Consider the following 14,006-nt stretch of genomic DNA (forward strand, 5'->3'; position numbering starts at 1 on the left):
ACTCCGTCTGGTAGTTCGGACATGTGGAGTGGTGCTGGGGGTTCTTCGCGACTTACAAGTTGACAAGTCATGCAGTCCCTTAGGGTTGTCTCAACCAAGAGATCAAGAGAGGGGAACCAGACTCGTTCTCTCAAGGTCTTCTTTGTGGCGTTTATGCCTCTGTGGCCTTCGTGGGCTAGGTTGACAATTCCTTGGCGTAGCTTGTGCGGGATCACAATCCTCCCCCCTCTCAAGAGAAGGCCATTGTCACTGATGGACAGTTCATCATGAACACGTTGAAATGCCGTGAGGTCATGGAGGTGTGGTTCCGAGCCAGGAGCAATGTTTTTGGCATGCCGCCAGGAGTTGGCACGCACGTGGGTCATGACCGCTTGGATCAGTGGGTCTGAGGCAGATGCTTCTTGAAGGGCCTCCAGGGGAACCGCAGGAGGGCACGCAGCATCGATGACGAAGTGAATGTAGTCATCAGCTAGCGATTGGGCGGTCATGACACTCGGCAGGGGGTGTCGAGACATATAGTCTGCTGGGTTTTCGGCTTTGCCCGGCTTGTGGATGATCGTGTACACATAGTCTTGGAGTCGCAAACCCCATCGTTCGATGCGAGGCGGCATCTTGGCGTTAGGATTCCCAAATATGGTGAGCAGGGCTTGATGGTCAGTGATGATGGTAAAGTGTTTACCGTACACGAACAGGTGAAAGTGTTCACACGCCCATACTACAGCCAGGCTTTCTTTTTCTGGCTGGGAGTACGCTTTTTCCGTGTCCGTGAGGCTGCGACTGGCATATGCAATAATGTGACGCTGGTCAGAGTGTTCACGATATTGAGCCAGAATGGCGCCCAGACCCACCGTGCTGGCGTCGACGGTGATCTCTGTCCTCTTATGTGTGTCAAAGTAGGCAAGGTTGATGGCAGAACCAACCGCTTGTTTGATTTCATTGAAAGCTCTGGCACATGCATGGGACCACTCAAAGGGTTGGCCTTGACGTGTTAGTTCTCGAAGTGGATAACTGATAGTAGCGTAGTCCCGAATGTATCGCGCACAGTAGCTTGCCATTCCCAGGAAGGAGCGGAGATCACTCACGTCTTTGGGTGTCGGGGTATCAGCAAGTGCAGCTACCTTGTCGGGGTCCGGCTTCATTCCTTCACTTGAGAATGTGTGTCCGTAGAACTTGAGGGTGTTCTTGTGGAACTCGCATTTGTCGGCATTCAGCGTCAGGTTCGCCTTCAGTAATGCATGGCACACTCTGTCCAAGGCAGTGTCGTGCTCAATTTGATCTTTGCCGAAGACCAGTAGGTCGTCGCTGTAGTTGAATGAGTTCGGGATCCCTTGAATGATCCTTCGGATTGTTTCCTGGAATATTTCGGCGGCAGATGAAATGCCGAAATTGAGGCGTTTGTAGCGGAACAGGCCTTGATGCGTGTTAAATGTAGTGATATATCGTGATTGTTCGTGGAGCTCTAACTGGTGGTAACCTTTATTCAGGTCGAGTTTTGAGAATATTGTGGCACCATTCAGTTTCGTAATCATATCACTTATGTGTGGCCCTGGGTGGCGTTCTCGCTCGATGGCAGTGTTGGGCGCTCTCATGTCCACGCACAGCCTGACTTTGTTGTCTTGTCCTTTCTTTGGGACCACCACGACAGGGGAGACCCATGGGGTGGGTCCAGATGTGCGCTCTATGATGTCCGTTTGCAAAAGGTCTTGTAGCTCGTCATCAACAGCCTGTTGTAGGTGGAAGGGCACTTTCCTGTGGTGTTGGGCAACAGGTGTGATGTTTTCGTTGATATGAAGCTTCACTTTGAAGTGATTCAACTTGCCCAGGCCTTTGAAGAGTTTTGGAAATTTCGCCACTATGTCAGGGGCGTCTTCAGTCATGTACAACAGCTCTACCAGTTTCAGTCTTTCAGCTGTTGGCAAACTGAGTAGGCAGTCGGCAAAATCGGGTCTTTCCACTACGTGGACATATGCTGGAATTTTCCTATTTTTGGAGGTCAGTGTGGTGTGGAATCGGCCGAGGCATGGTAGTGGTTTCCGGCACATCCATGTGAAGATGCGAACCGCCGCTGGCTCTAGTTTGGGCCGGGTTTTCATCTTGTGATATTCTAGCGCACAGATGTAGTTGAGTGAGGCTCCCGAGTCCAGGACGAACTTTGCTGGATGGTCTCCTATCATGATGTCTAATTTAGGATATTTTTTGAGCCGGTCCGGGTCAGCCACCATGCAAATGTATTCGTCACTGTCCTGTAGCATTGTTGTGGGTGTCCATGAGTCAATCACCCTGCAGACGTACTCGTCACTGTCTTGTGAGACTGTGGTGAGTGACGACGAGCCACTGGACGAGGATCGGTGAGCTTGGCGTGATCTCGTGGTGTCGAGAGCGAGGCATGCTTGTCGATCTACTTCGCCGTTGGTGAGAGCGAGTTGAGCGAATGCTGGAGCTTGATGAGTCGGAGGAGTGGCTCTCTCTTCTCGTAACTGCACGTGCATGATGTCGGGTGTCAGATCGTGGAGCGGGAGACCGACGAGTAGATTGTCTTGCTTGACATGCGACCTCAAAGTGATTGTCCTTCCCGCAACGGTGACAACGCTGGCCGATGGCTGGGCATTGTCCCGAATGAGGGTAGTCTTGGCCACATCGGTAACATGCTGGTGCAGATCTGGTGGATTTTGTGTGTCGTGATTCACGTCTGGGTGACGTTTTCCGGGAGCTGTGCTGATGCTTGCTTGTCCTATGCGTGCTCATCACCGGACGGGTGACCTTGCGCGTCTGCACTCGAAGGGCGTGCTCTTTGTGTTCTTTGTGGTCGGGTTTGTGTGTTTCTATTCGCTTGGCATGGTCTTCCGCTTGGTCGTTGATCCTTGTGAGTTCTTCAATCTGTTCTAGGGTTTATGATTTTTTTAAGAGACGTCTGCGTAGTGTTTCCGAGCGGCAGCCGTCGATGATGCGGAGTCGCAGTGCGTCTTCCGTTTTGAAGTTTTCGAAATCGCAGTGGCGTGTCATCCTCTTGATGCGTGTAATGAAATCGCCCATGCATTCTCCTTTCTCTTGAGAGGCTAGGTTGAAGACGTAGCGTTCATAATCTACGTTGCGTTTGTGCAGGAATCGCCTGTCAAGGGCAGCCTTGACTTCGTCATAAGTAGCAGTGGCAGCGTCGGGCAGTTCTTTGATTATTTGCGCTATTTCCTGGCCTGCTAAGTTTCGCAGTGCAACCAGCTTGCGTTTAGAGTCTTGTACCAGGGACCCTTCCATGTAGTCCTCGAAATCCTCGCTCCAGGTTTTCCAGGCAGGCCCCATGGTGTTACCAGGCGTCAGCACCAGCGGCTGTGGTTGTCGCATGAAGGGTGCTCCTACGGACGCTGCTTGAGGCATTATTGTTGTGCCGGGTTGCGCAGGTGTGCCTCCGGTCGTGGAGGTGCTCTGGGCGTCGGTATCAGACATGTTGTCTCTGTAGGTTTCAGTAATGAATTGTAGTTGTTCACCTTATTGTCGTTCCAGGCTAGGCATGGGTGTCTTTCACTCGCTGCTGCTGTTCTTTTGCTTGTAAGTGGGTTGAGTGGTGACGTTCCCGCTCTTTTCTGCTTGTTTTTGCAGCTTGGAGTGGTTATTGTCGCGCTGCAGCCCGCCCAAGGAGACACAGGACACAGAGCTCGGGTAGGGCAACCTTCTTTATTCCCTGCCAGGAAGTTACTGGCTTACAGCCTACTTACTCCTCCTTTTCCTGTCCCTCATTTCCGCTTTCCTCCTCGCCTGACCTGTCTCTACGTGGTCAGGCATGGCGACACGACGTGGTTATGCCTGACTCCAAGATGGCCGCCGTAGTGAGAACGTGGGTTTAATAGGGCTGGCGCCTGACTTCAAGATGGCCGCCGTGTGAGACGTCGTCTCCTTGGCCCCGGCAGGCTCTGGCATGTATTATGGACCACGCTTCACTTGTCAGGCAGGCGCTTGCACTGCGGGACTCACCCTCGTGGTTTTCTGGCCTCGGAGGGGGCGGGGCACTCGCGCTCACCGCGATGCCGCTCTGCAGGGCTTTCCGCGTCTTCTCCGGCCTCGGAGGGGGGGGCGGGGAACTCGCGCTCACCGCGACCACGAGGCGCTCACTTTGATGCCGCTCTGCAGGGCTCTTGAGTGTCGCGCGAGCACTGTCCTGGTGTGCGCTTCTGCGAGCGCTTCTTCCTTCGATCCCAGAGTAGCGGTCAGTTTGTTTCGCGCTCTTTTTTAGAGCGGCGCTTCCGGAGCTGCTGGCTTGTCGTTGGGGCCGTTTCTTCAGCTGGGCGGCGCGACGTTGTGTGTGGGGGTCAATGAATCCCACCCTCGTCGCCATTGTCGCGCTGCAGACCGCCCAAGGAGACACAGGACACAGAGCTCGGGTAGGGCAACCTTCTTTATTCCCTGCCAGGAAGTTACTGGCTTACAGCCTACTTACTCCTCCTTTTCCTGTCCCTCATTTCCGCTTCCTCCTCGCCTGACCTGTCTATACGTGGTCAGGCATGGCGACACGACAGGAGGTAGAATCTAGCGCAATAATTATTTTAAGGAAATTGATTTTTAAAACTGTGTGATAAATTTGTTTTTAAACTGCTCACCTTTACCTCGATTTAAGAGGTCCTATCGCTATCCCTGTGCAGCCGAGTTAAACGCTGCCAGAGACAGGCTTCGGTTCCCCTTCGTGCCGCCATCGGCGAGCCTGACTTTAGGCCACGCCCACTGCACGAGGCCCCGCCCCCCGCGATTATATAAACTAAGCGGACCACGAGCCCACCAGAATCACTACTCCTGAGGCTCAGCCGGGAGGTAGAATCTAGCGCAATAATTATTTTAAGGAAATTGATTTTTAAAACTGTGTGATAAATTTGTTTTTAAACTGCTCACCTTTACCTCGATTTAAGAGGTCCTATCGCTATCCCTGACCCTGTGCAGCCGAGTTAAATGCTGCCAGAGACAGGCTTCGTTTCCCCTTCGTGCCGCCATCGGCGAGCCTGACTTTAGGCCACGCCCACTGCACGAGGCCACGCCCCCCTCCTTCTCGATTTAAACATGTGTCTCACACGTACGCGCAGCGGACGGGCGCAGCGGGCGCGCCTAAGGCAAGCCCGTCTGGGCCCGTCCGGGCCCAGCCGGCCCCAGGCCCAGGAACGCTGCCGGTTTCGTCACAGGATCGTGTGGTGTATACAAGTGAAATACTTCGTGCCCTTTACCATAAAAAGAACCAGGACTGTCACTACGTCCACCCGGTAGGTAAACCCTTTGTCAACTGCGCTTGTTGTAACCCAGCGGTACTCTGCTCAGGAAAGCCGGGACTACAGAGTGGCCTCCTTAACTGCCGCTCCCTCCCCAAACATGCGCAGGAAATCAACTTGCTGATACAGGACCAGGGCCTGGACGTCCTGTTCCTCACAGAAACTTGGCTTTCTGCTAGCACTGACTCGGATATTGTCAATGCCCTTCCCCCAGGCTATCTTATCCAAACCCTACATAGACCTAAAGGGAGGGGAGGGGGGTTGGCAATCATCCACAAAGAACATCTTGCCTGCCGGACCAGCAACACCAACATCATAGATTGCGAAAGCTGCCATTTCGCACTCCAAATCTCCCCGGCACACACTATCTCAGGACTGCTGATTTACCGCCCTCCGGGAACATCAGGGAAGTTCCTCAACGCCCTCACTGACTTGGTGTCACAATTAGCCTCCTCTGCTTCGAACCTTCTCCTCGTGGGTGATCTCAACCTTCACCTTAATGACCCCACAGACTCCTTAGCTTCGGACTTCCTTCAGGACCTTAAGTCATTCAATATCCGACTGGTCAACAACGAACCTACCCATGATAAGGGTCACCTCCTGGACCCTGTCCTGACCAACATCCGAGATATTACCTCAGATCCCCCCATTCCTCTCCCGTGGTCAGATCACTGTCTGATCCCCTTTTCCTACCCCCGGGCCATACCACTCCACCAACCGCCCAAAATCCGAGTGACAGGCCGACGTTGGCACAAGCTTGATCCGGTTGAATGGGCCAGCTCGCTCTCAGACTCCATACCTGTCCTCTCCACGGACCCGGCCACGGCCGACGAACAGATCAACTCCTGGGTCACATCCTCTCTGGATAAACTCCTCCCTAATACCACCACTCTTAAACACACAAAAAGAGTGGCCCCGGCTCCCTGGTACACTCCGGCGCTTAAATCTTTGCGTCAGGAATGCAAGAGAACGGAACGCGCTTGGAGGAAGGACAAATCTAATGAAAACAAGGAAGTCTATCAAATCGCCTCACAAAACTATAAAAATGCCCTCCGCAAAACCAAAAGTTTATTTTTCCAAGAAAGAATAGAGCACTCCACGAGCTCCAGTAAGGAATCTTTCACCATTCTAAAAGAACTCCTTAAAATCCCTGTCCCGGGATCAAGAGACCCCCCTGATCCCAAAACTGATGAGGAAAAATGCTACAAGCTAGCCAATTTCTTTAAGGAGAAAATCCCCAAAATCCTCGACTCCATTCCACCTACGAATCTGAGCGTGGAAAAAGAAACTAGCATCTCTCTTACCCCCCCATGTCTCACTTTCTGGGAACAGGTGACGACAAAAGAGGTCGAAGACACACTGCAAGCCATCAAAAGCGGATCACCTAGGGATCCTGCCCCTTTACGTATCCTCAAAATGGTTGCACCCACGATTGCCCCCCTCCTCACTCACCTTATCAATACCTCTCTCCAACAAGGAGTTGTCCCCCCCAGATGGAAGGCGGCAGTCGTCAGGGCACTACTAAAAAAACCCTCCCTTGACCCTACCGACCTGGCAAACTATAGACCTATCTCCCTCCTCCCGGGAACTAGCAAAATTGCGGAAAAACTTGTGAACAGGAAACTGTCACAATTTCTGGAGAGCAACAACTGTCTAAAAAACTCGCAGACGGGATTCCGCCCCGGGCAAGGCACCAACATTGCTCTTCTCATGGCGGTGGAGGAGGCCAGAGCACTCTTAGACGAAGGAGGATCAGTGGCAGTGATCCTCCTCGATCTCAGTGCAGCCTTCGACACCGTCAACCATCAGCTCCTCATCCAACGACTTAGGAGCGTCGGTGTTGGAGGAACGGCTCTGTCCTGGATATCGTCCTTTCTGAGTCAACGCTCCTTTCAAATCTGGGAGAATAACACCTGCTCCTCCGATACCCCCCTCCAATGTGGTGTGCCTCAGGGCTCCTCCCTGAGCCCCACATTATTTAACATCTATATGTCCCCTTTGGAGGAGGTTGTTATCCCGTTCGGAGTGAGCATTGTCAGCTATGCTGACGACACACAGTTAGTGGTGTCCCTCTCTCATCCTAAACAACAACCTGCGGACCTCTACAACTGTCTGACACAGATACAAGGGTGGATGAACAGATCGTCTCTGAAGCTCAACGGGTCAAAGACTGACATTCTCCTCCTTGGTCAGAAGGGGCCCACTTCACTTCAAAACATCTGGCCTCCCTGTTTAGGCTCGCTCCCAGACCCGAAACCGGAGGTAAAAAGCCTGGGCGTTTGGCTCGATAAGGAACTATCATTCACAACACAGGCACATAAGGTAGCCGGGATGTGCTTTGGGTTGATCAGGTCAATTCGGAAGATCCTGCCCCTACTCCCCCATAACTCCCAAAAACTGCTGATTCAAGGCCTGATTCTCTCTAGGCTTGACTTTAGTAACTCCATCTATTTAGGGGCCCCAGAGGCAACCCTGAACAAACTACAAAGGGTCCAAAACACTGCGGCCCGGATCCTTACTAACACCCCCGCCAGAGCCTCGGCCAAACCTGCTCTGAAGCTCCTCCATTGGCTCCCGGTGAGAGAACGGGTGATGTTCAAAGCCCTCTGCCTGGCACACAAGCTGATCCAAAACACTGGCCCCCCAGGCCTAAAAAAATTCATCAAACCATACAAAGCCCCCAGATCCCTCCGCTCCGGCCAGGAACATTTCATCGTCACTCCCAGAGTCAAGAAGGCCCGATCAGGAGGTAGGCGTTTCTCGGTCCATACCGCACGCCTCTGGAACGTCCTACCTCATTACCTGAGAACCGAACTCAATTACTTAAAGTTCAGGAAGCAACTAAAAACCCACCTCTTTCCTTAAACTATCCTTCCCTGCCCCTGCTGACCCGCCAGTCGTATTGATTCTAGCGCTGGGATACCTACGGGTGACTACGCGCTCTATAAAATTAAATAATAATAATAATAATAATAATGCTGTTCTCATAGGTTAATATAAAAAGTGTAAATATAAGAGTTGTAGGAGTCCCTTCTCTAACAGAGGACTAAGTAGGTAAATATGCCTTTTTAATGTCAGCAGGAAGTATGATAACTCGTCTTTATTCCTATGGGGACATGTGAAACCCAGAAATAAAATCTGACCAGTCACTGGGCAGCCGATACAGGTTGCAAGTGGTGTGCACCGGCATCCATTTTATGGGACTAGGACTTATTTTTCATCATCCGACTGACCCAGAGCAAGAAAGAGAAAGGTAGAGAAGGAAGAAAGAAGCAGGAAGAGATGGAAAAACTGATGAAGAGAGAAACCAGGGATATAAAAGAGCACACAAGAGTGAGCTAAAGGGACAGGAAGTGGAAGGTGGTGAATGAAAGAGGCATGAGGTGGAGTCGTGATTAGGGAGACTTATTTTTATTTATTTTTTACAAACTAAGTGCCCAAGATAAGAATGTATCTTTTAAAAGCTCCTAATATGTCCTGAGATCCAAAAGAAGAACAGAACCTTCAGAGCAGCATAGTGGAGGTTGAATGATGAGAGAAAAGCAGCTCATTCGCATGTTGTGTTAGTACCAGGGTTAGACCTAGGATCAGGCCTTCACGGGTTCCACGTACGCCTGATCGACCTAGCTGTGCAGGCAGTGGTGTGCAGGCAGTGGGAGTGACAACCCGCAGGTAAGAAGCCGCCCCTTTCAGATGTTGATTACAACAAAGGGTTTAGGATTCTGCAGGTCTACACCTAACATGTAAAGATCTTCTATTGACTACGGTATACCTGTGAGGACATGCCACACTTTCCAAGCCCAACAATGATGCACTTGATCTATCATGACTAACCTGACACAAAAATGCGCATCATGAATACAAGACCAGGAGCAGAGCACGCTGAAGGACACAAAAGTACAAGTCACAGGCCGCCTATGAGGTAACGTTCAATAGAACTATCATGGCTCATGCTTTGGCTGGTGCGGTTCTGTCTTGGAGGTGGTGTCTGTGACAGAACAAGGACCTTGGCAATGCTGACTTTATTAGCAAGTGGAAGGTCTGGTCTAAAGAAGGTGCCTGGAGGGTGGAGAAGAAAGGAGTGACACACATTAGCACAAGAAATGTACCACTTTCTTCGTTCTGCACCTGTCCTGCAGACCTGAGAGAGCAGCTATTAATGGAAACATGAAGGCTCAGCTAACAAACTAAGATTATGTATTCAAATCATTGAAATGAGAAATCCTAAGATTTAAAATTTTCAAAGCAAAAAATGGCATATGGCGGTATTACTATCATCCTATAGTCGAAAGGGTGGGGTGGGGCTGCTAAAAAAATTATAGCATGAACAGGCTAATGGCAGAACAACATTATTTAAAAAAAATTAACACACACAGGTTGGGAGGGCGTAAGGCGAGGGATGGAGGCTTGAAGAAACAACTAAAGACCCTACTCTTCCCCTGAGCCCTTCCCTCTTGCCTCCTCACCCCTCAGGACAGTGGTCGCTAGCGCTGGGATGCCCTAGGGTAGCTATGCGCTCTATAAAACCCAAAATCAAATCAAATCAAATCAAATCAAGATTTTCCACCTACTAATAAAAGATACACAAGGTTAAAAAAAAAAATCCTTATACCCAAATAAAACCCATACGTTTACAGATATAAGAATATCAGTGTAAAGTGGAACAATAAATATATGTTTGAACCAATTCAGGCAGAGACCTTCCAGAATTAAAGTTGTCAACCACGTGAAACAGTAACTGAAAAAAATAAAGTTGCAGAACCACAAATACACTGCTCATAATAAACCTAACGATAATATGTTCCACGTTGGAAGGTCTTGTATCCCGGTAACCCAGCAAAGCCAAACTAATTGGAGAATGCAATATAAATTCGTCACAACATAACACATCTATTCGTTTCGAAGTTTTGCTAGAGGGCACAATTGCCACTGGTGGGGTTGCGTGGAGCACACACAGACCGGATGGAACGCAGTGCTACTGACTTCCTGTCTCCATCACTGAAGAAGCGGTTGCTTACTAAGCCTTGAGGAGAGTTTCCTCTTTAGATGGATATCAGACTCATTTCTGTGACTCACTCACGCATGGGCCTTTGTCCAGAAGTGGAATGTGTTTTTTTCTGTCAGGCTGGGGCCTGAAATGACCGTCCCTCGGGCCTTGCATGTCCATAATGCGAGGAAAGGCAACCACCGTGTGACAACAGCAGCAGGGGGCACCTAAAAGGATGTATGTCAGTACAACGCGATCTTTTAGATCACGGTACGTTACAACGCGGTTTCTACAACGCAAGTCGTTACAAGGACTTGCGTTGGAGGGCGCGGATTGAGGATTAATTTAATTTTATATTCTAACACCAGCCCACATAACAGTAGGGAAGGTGTTGGAATATAAAAGTACAATATTCCTTAACCAACAGCGCCATCCAGCGCAAGTCGTAGTAACGACTTGCGTTGTAATGGCAGCGTGGTAAAGGTAGTGCTGTGTAAACACTGCGTTGTAAACGATGCTTCCCACCTAAAAGCACCTATAATATAGCGAGGAGCTGCAAATCTGGCCTTTTTAGTTGGGAGAATGGTGTGCTGCAGACAAAAACGCATTTTTAGGTGCGTGCTGTTTATTAATCCTTGCACAGTTCCTGCTTCAGATACGATCTTCACGTTTCGTCATTTACAGATACCATATCTTCTTATTACAAATTCTGTGCTTCATTACGAGATGCTTTGAGTTACAACTGGGAGACCCTGGGACGGATTACTGAATCAGGCTGGTATAAAAGCATTTCTCCTCACTGCGCCAATCTAACGCCTGCTTTTTCATGGTGTTCGTTTTTGCCGCTGCTTCAGATTCACACATCCTTCTATATCTGGGGCAGTGTCAAAAAGCAATGGGTGTTGTGGCAAATTGACCACAGCAACATCCAGTGCACGCCCCTTTCATGCAGATACTTGCATTAAAGTGTACCATATTTACAATGCAGTGTTAAGCCACCCAAAGTGGTTTAACGCCACTTTGTAAGTATGGAGCAGGGCATTGCGCCACCAGAATGTAGGTAAAAGTGAAGCTCCAGTGGTGTAATCCCCTTGTAAATATTCCCACAAGTGTTCCAATACTTAGTAATACCTTCCAACTCATAGTCCTGGGGAGTGGGAGCTATACGGTTGTACCACACTTGTAAGAAGCCTTTGTGTTGTTTTAATTAAAGTACTGGTCGTGTTTGTGCTCTACAAATAAAGGGATTTTTTAAGAACAATTGTCAGAAATGAATTAATTAATTTGGTTGGGGAACAAGTTATGAGTGGTCTCAGAAAAAAAAGCAGTGGATGGAATGCTGAAATTACTCTCTGCCATTGGTAATTACTAATGGCCTCATTACGATGTCGGTCGGAAAGGCTCCGTTTCTGAATCCGTGTTTCCGACCGATTTAGAAACCTATCCGACTGACCGATTACGATAGTCGGAAACCGTTCAGTCGTTCCGATTCGGTTCCGATCAGCATTCGGAGAAACCGAGTCGGTCAGAGCAGAATCGTGCAGGTCTACGGATCGCGTTTCCAACCGAAGCATTATGATGTCAGATTTGGATAGCCTTTCCGAATCGGTGTGTCTGACATGGATCGGCTTTCGGAACCCAACTTTGGGGGCTCATAGCAGTCCCCCTTGACCCAGAGGCCTCCAGTTGGGACCCGTGGGGGCACCCATGGGTCCCCTCTTCACAACCAAGCACGCTTGGAGGCATCATGGGGTGCCCGCCACAAAGTGCAATGTTTTCTGCAACCACCCCTTTTTTCAATGGGACCCTGTGTTGTCAGTCGGAACACAGGCTCCCATTGAAGTCAATGGGAGTCCGATCGAACGGTGTTCGGACACATCGTAATCGGTCAGTCGGACTCCCCAAATTCGATCAGAAACAATTCCGACACTGAGTCATTCAGAATGCTTTCTGACCAACATTGTAATGAGGCCCTTAGTGTTGAAGTCCAGTGCTTGTTTTTTTGCCTTTATGCCACTCTAGATAGAGTCCAGAAATGTGCAAAACAGTCACTCCATTGAGTGACCAATCATAAGCAAATCAGACTGCCCAATAGGAACAGTGCATTTGAAACATCTGCGCCAGAAGTTTACAAGGAAGGACATTTGACTTTCACTCTTCCAATCACTAAATTTAGGTGTGCTTCAAGATTGTACTTGTCAGCACATTACTTAGGCATTGTAGCGACTAGAAAATACCACGTTGTATCAGTGTGCAGATGACCAAACTTCTGAGCAGAATATTGGTAATATGAGGAACATAGTTAAATATCTGACAGTGATGAAGGCAGAGTAGAAATATGACAAACCGTATGCTGATTGGTGTGATCAAAGTGGAAATATTGGATAATATTGTGTAAAAATACAGGAAAAAACAGAACCGGTTGAAATCTAAAATAGCAATACAGGCAAAGCTGAAATATAATGAAATATCAGATAATGAAACAGACAACGTTGAAATATAGAGAAATAACATATGGTGATGTGGGCAAAGTATATACGTAATACAGTATCAGATGTAAAGCAGGCAAAGCAAGAATGTAGCAAAATGTCAATTAGTGATGCAGGCAAAGAAGACCTATAGGGAAATAACAGCTGGCGAAAAAGGTAAATGAGAAATATTAGATGGTGAAGAAAGCAAAGCAAGAAAAAATAAGTAATTAGACAGTGATGATTGAAACAAAGGAAATACATAGTTAAATTAGTGCAATGAAAATGTGTGGTGCAGTATAAAAGAATGATGCGGAAAAAGTACAAATTTTGTGATAAATAAATAGATTTTGAAGGCAAGAGAAATAGTGGGAAATAGCAGATGGTGAAAGTCAAGAAGGGTGAAATATTGAAAATATTGCCAATGGAGGAACACTTTAACTAAATTCAGATTTGCTTGCTGGGTAAACAGTCATATAATGAAATATAGGATCATGATGTAGACAAAGCAGAAATACAGTGAATGGTTTAACGATGATGTGGACAAAGAAGAAATAGACTGGAATATCTAACAATGATGTAAGCCAAGCAGAAGCATAATAAAATATGTCCCGACGGCACAGGCAAAGCGGATATACAGTGAAATATTAGATACTGATCTTATAGATGAGAAGTGTGTGAAAATCTCTGATGATAATGATTTAGTGAAATCATAAATATAGTGAAATATTGGATTAAGACTTTATAATGCTGAGGAAGCAGAAATATGGTGATTAACAAAATGATGATGATGTAGTAAATAGCTAAAAAATTAATATATTAAAAATGGCGCGAGCAGAGAGTAATATACAACACTATCAGTTGGTCATGCAGGCAAAGCAAGCGCACAGTAAGAGATCAGATGATGATGCTGATTAAAGCTTTTGTGAGCTTCACTTCCTGTTCTTGTATTCACCCTCCAATCGCCATCCTACAACACGGAAGTGCTTACTCCGCTCGTTCAGACTCCATAGCTGGAAACTACAGCGTCCTGTTTTGGGGCATCAGTGATCATCCATCAACAGGTGCAAAATTGGTAACCAATATTTTCTGAGTGTACTCAATTGCTTTGTGGGGTTCCAATAATGGATATCATTTGATGATTGTAAAGTGAATTATCTGCAACTTGAAGGACCATTTTGGTGCCTAGGTTTATCAAGAAGTCACATGTCTTATTTGAGGTGTGTCTGCTACCAAATGTCCAACAATATGGCTGCAGATAGGGTAGGCCATCTCGCTTTGCCCAGATTTACTACAGAAACATGGTCC

The 14,006-nt window shown here is 48.2% G+C and overlaps 1 protein-coding gene across 1 annotated transcript in view; it reads left to right on the forward strand.

Annotated features, from left to right (window-relative positions):
• ARPC1B (actin related protein 2/3 complex subunit 1B) overlaps window positions 1-14,006 on the forward strand; it is a 101,034-nt gene that overhangs the window by 58,793 nt on the left and 28,235 nt on the right. The window lies entirely within an intron of this gene.

The sequence above is a fragment of the Lissotriton helveticus genome, chromosome 10 (assembly GCF_964261635.1).
Source record: "Lissotriton helveticus chromosome 10, aLisHel1.1, whole genome shotgun sequence".
NCBI lineage: Eukaryota > Metazoa > Chordata > Amphibia > Caudata > Salamandridae > Lissotriton > Lissotriton helveticus.